The sequence below is a fragment of the Lygodium microphyllum genome, chromosome 16, assembly GCF_053477565.2.
Source record: "Lygodium microphyllum isolate KBCC chromosome 16, Lygodium_microphyllum_v1.1.10, whole genome shotgun sequence".
NCBI classification, from domain to species: Eukaryota; Viridiplantae; Streptophyta; class Polypodiopsida; order Schizaeales; family Lygodiaceae; genus Lygodium; species Lygodium microphyllum.
The window spans coordinates 133,268,579-133,273,688 of NC_141150.1; the positions used below are offsets into that span (position 1 = coordinate 133,268,579).

The following is a 5,110-nucleotide window of genomic DNA, read 5'->3' on the forward strand; positions in this document are numbered from 1 at the left end:
CTCACATATGAGCATCATACATGCACTCTTTGTTGCATTCACTGTCTTAACTGCATACATGACTGCATGTGTATCTAAAGATACATTTTGACATTGATTCTCAGTCATACATCATTGCAAGTACATCAGTGGTACATCAATATGCCATATATATCTATGGCATAATCCCAAGTACATCAATATGTCATAGACATCAATGGCATCATCATGATATGCCAATTCTCACTGTCTCCAAAATATCTCTGCACCTGCAAGTAAGTTCAGGCTCCGGATCACCGAGAGGTGGGCAAAGTTCCCCTCAAGCCGGGTTGTGCACCCCTTTAGGGTCTTTGATGGCAAGGGAGGGTCACCCCTCTTTTGTCTTGCCACCTCATTGGCATCGGCTCTTTGATTAGTGAAGAAGGGCTTAGAATCAGTGGCCAATGTCCCAAGGTTGCTCTCCAATGCTCCAACTAGCTTCATGATGACAAAGCTTCAGCCAAGAATTGAGTCTTCAAGCTTGATTCTTCGATGGGAGAAGGAAGGGTTGAGCTTCAGTAGCTCCATGCATGCTTTGAAGGCCATAGAAGGAGAATCTCCCAAAATTTAACCCCATAACGCCTTCCCGTGCTCCAAACCTCTTAGCTTTCTAGCGAGTTATGGGCTCTATGCTAGTAGCAATGTATCATGATCCTCAAAACAGAGAAACTAACCAAACACGTCTCCAAAAGATTCTGCAGTTTTGGGGTTCTAAAGAGGTATACAGCCAAGAAGCAATTGCTGCCTTGGAAAGTAAAATGATTGGAGGGCCACCAGTAGGTTATTGTGTTTCTACTTTGGTTGCATTGCCAAATACAGAGAGGGCTTGCACCATGGAGGCTGGATGGCCAAGTTTATTGCATGGTCCACACTTATTGTTTTGATGTTTCTCATTCCCAATGGAGTAGTCTATGCATATGAGACATTGTCCAAATTTGGTTCTGCCGCATTTCTTCTTGTGCAAGTCATCCTTTTGTTAGATTTTACTCATAGTTGGAATGCATCATGGGTGGAAAAGGACAAAAAGTTTTGGAACATTGCCTTGCTCATTGCCTCTATTTTCTGCTATACAGCAACTTTCACCTTGTCAGGATTTATTTTCCACTGGTTCACCCCATCTAGGTATGATTGCTAGTTGAACACTTTCTTTATTATTGTCACCCTTTTCCTCATCTGCGCATTCACTGTCATCTCTCTTCATCCAAAGGTTGGTGGAAGCCTCTTATCTGCTTCTATTGTATCCCTCTACTGTGCATACTTATGCTATAGTGGCATGTTGAACCACTGCTTGCAACTAAAAATGTGATGATGTCTAGTCCTAAAACCTCTTTACTTGCTCAGTCTTCTCCATTTGATCAGTAGCATTTGGTGTTGCTACGCCCTCGATTGCACAAGTTATTTCTCTTGTTGTATTTTCAACTCTAAATCCATCTCTGCTTAGCACTCTGGGGACTCCCACTCTTCCAATCAGTCAACCAGCTCTTTCTAGTGTTGCTGCACCCTCGACTACACAAGTTATTCCTCATGTTGTATTTTCAACTCTAAATCCATCTCTGCTTAGCACTCTGGGGACTCCCACTCTTCCAATCAGTCAGCCAACTCTTTCTAGTGTTGCTGCACCCTCGACTGCACAAGCTATTCCTCCTGCTGTATTTTCAAATCTAAATCCATCTTTGCTTAGCACTCTGGGGACTCCCACTCTTCCAATCAGTCAGCCAGCTCTTGCACAGATGCCTTCCATGCACGTGGATGACTCTTTATTATGTGAAAGAGTGACATCTTCGGAGCTATGACTTTGCCTCATCTCAAGGGTTTATAGAATGGTGATACTGCTACTAGTGCAATTAAGGGTTTATTATGTGAAAGAGTGACATCTTCGGAGCTATGACTTTGCCTCATCTCAAGGGTTTATAGAATGGTGATACTGCTACTAGTGCAATTAAGCAGGTAGCATCAGGTCGATTTGGTGTTAATCAACTTTTCTAGTCAATGCAGATCAATTGAAAATCAAAAATAGCACAATGAGCCAAACCAGGTGAAGGGGCATTGGGGGGGGGGGGGGGGGAGGGGGCAGCTCCCTGTGAAGGAAGTGAGTGCTTATATTGCAAAGCTTAGGAACTCCAAGCCTGGTGTACCATTGATATCACCTCCACCCCACCATGACATTTATTCGATTGAAGTTTTGGCACAATTGATTTTTTATCTTCATCAGGTCAACTCTAATGCCAAATTTTCTGTGAAGCTTGTTGTTGAAGCTGGAATAGTCACTATAGCATCTGGTGTTGCCAAGGGTAATGCAATTATCATTCAGATATTGGGATGTGATGGTGGCATTGGTGCTAGCCCTGTTAGTTCAATCAAACATGTAGGTGGACCATGGGAGCTTGGTCTGACAGATACACATCAGATGCTAATCAACAATGGATTATGGGAAAGGGTGGTTCTTCGAGTTGATGGAGGGTTCAAAAGTGGAGTGGATGTGATGATGCCAACAATTATGGGAGTAGATGAATATGGTTTTTCTATAGCATTCACTGTAGCATTCACCAGTCCCATCTTTGTAAACCCATTTGCTTGAACTTGAGGCCAATGTGACTTGGCAGTGCCTGGCTAATTAGAGTTCCTGGCCTTGTAGGAGAAGGCAATTACATGTTAGATCTTCCTATCGTTGGCTTCATCACACTCCTTACAATTAGCATCTGTTGCAGCACTAGGCAGAGCTCCTTCATAAACATTGGGATCACGTGCCTGCACCTGGTGCTGATGCTCTTCATTGTAGTGGGGGCAGGCCTGATGAAGGGGGAAACATAGAATTTATGGAAGTGTGGAAGGGCAGGATCACCGGCAAGGTTTGATTACTACCAGCTCTCTCGTGAGCCTTCCCATTAGGAATAGCTTCTGCACTGAATGGGCTCTATGGAAGCTTGAGAGGAGCTCGAAAAGAAAGAGAGAGAAAGACTCTCCCTGAAAGCAACAGTAACTATACCCTCTTCTACTCCTGTTACCACTATTTTTAAAAGAAATTTACCTCAAATTTGGCCCAAAATGACCCATGAGCTGCCAAATCTAGTCTTCCTGTCTCTAAACTTGGTCCAAGGACTCCATTAATGCTCCTGACTGCTATCATCCTGGTCCTTGACTTTTGATTCCTTCAATGCTCCTCCATTTTAGTGCATGTCCGTGTGTACCTGAAGCTTCTTGGATTTTTAATTGAAAGAGCATGTAAGGTAATTAAATGGATCAAAACTAGAGCTCTGATACCACTTGTCAAGAAGAGGACAGGAGAGAGACAAGAAGAGGAGAGAGAGTGTATAGAAGAGAGAGAAAGGCTGCAGAAAGAGAGAGAAAGAGAGTGACAAGGAGAGAGAAAGACTAGAAAGGGAAAGAGAAAGACAGAAAGACAAAAAGAGAGAGGAAGAAGCCATGAAAGCTTGGACAGAGAGGTGAAGATGAATGGAGACTTGTATTATTATCTGATGGTGAAAATCCAAGTCCCTAAAACCTTATATACCAGCCAGTGTAGCTAGTATTTCCCCATTATTAAATCCCCCTCTCTTACATCCTTCATTCATCTCAACACATTAAATAGAGAATTTCATGAACCCTAACGAAGTTTCACAGGGTCTGTTGCATGTCTAACAAAAATTTTAACATTGCATTTAAGAACCCATTACAAAAATGTTAAAACCATAGTTCAAAAATGCATTCACAATTGTTCAAAATTGCATATGATCCACAGTGGTTCAAATAGAGAACTGATATCATTCAAGAATGAACACCAAAGAAACTCTACATAAGCAATAGGAAATGATGAAGATTTAAACCTTGTATTTTTTGAGAAGAGAATTCTCTCCACCTTTTGAAAGCTCCAATGCTTTGGATATGAGTACTAGAACCTCATAGCACCTTGGACAAGCTCTCTCTCTCTCTCTCTCTCTCTCTCTCTCTCTCTCTCTCTCTCTCTCTCTCTCTCTCTCTCTCTCTCTCTCTCTCTCTCTCTCTCTCTCTCTCTCTCAGCCTACTACTCTTTATTTTTCATAAACTTGTTCTTTATTTTTTTCTAAATTTTTGGAATGCCTAAATTCAACGCATTGGAGTTTGAAATTAGGTGTGCAAAAAAAACTTAAATATAGTGTAAAGGTGTCACTAATTTGTGCATTTGTTTATGTGATTATAGCTATAAATTCTTTGTGTCAAAATCATTCATGTTTACATGGTTATTGTACCAAAATATAAACACCCCCTCCTTGGCGTATCATTCCTCTACATCTATGTTGATCTCTACTTCCATTTTGTTGTAGTGAATGTTAAACTACCTCATTAATGAAATGAGACTCTAATCAGTGAAAATTTCAATAGGGCATTCAAAATCTTGAGATAAATTATTTTCATAAGAATTTGGTTGTGGTTTTGGTGTCATGTTTATGTGTGGCTCTAGCTTTTGCCTACATGGTCATGTAGTCAATTGTGACAAGGATATATTGGGCCTAAGAGTATTATGTTGCAAGGTTGATTGGTCCCATGAAGTGGATACCCTACTTCTCAAAGGGTTTATGGGCTATTTCTAGTGTTAGTTCCATTTTGTCATTTCTTGGTGACACCTTGGTGCACTAACATTTGTCACAATGCTTCATAAATAGAACTATGTCTTTAAACAGTCTATGGCATGAAGTCATGAAGTCAAATTCTAGAAATAGTAGAATTCATTGAGGTATGTACCCTATGACACATGGTTTTTCACTAGGCTTAGCAACATTTGATGGTCCACAAAGAAATTTGATGGCAAGCAAATAGTCATGAAACTTTTTTTACAATATATACCATATCCAACCCTTCCCTTTTGGTCATGGAATAATTCATTTATCCCCAAGCTATTTGTTGCCAATCCTCATTGGAAAGTCCATACTATGCCTGCTAAGCTGGCATAGCACCACTCCAATGGCCACCTTGGATTCATCAATGTGAACATGGAATGCCACATCCCAATTTGGGGCTCATAAGATAGTTTCCATTATTAGATCCTATTTGATGTCTTCATATGTAGCTTGGTATTATTCAATCCATTCCAAATTTATGAAGAGCTTCTTTAAAA

General features: G+C 40.8%; 1 pseudogene; it reads left to right on the forward strand.

The window, feature by feature from the left end:
- The first annotated feature begins 1,902 nt into the window (after positions 1–1,902).
- On the forward strand, positions 1,903–2,596 carry LOC148023456 (ferredoxin-dependent glutamate synthase 1, chloroplastic/mitochondrial pseudogene; annotated as a pseudogene).
- Positions 2,597–5,110: the final 2,514 nt, after the last annotated feature.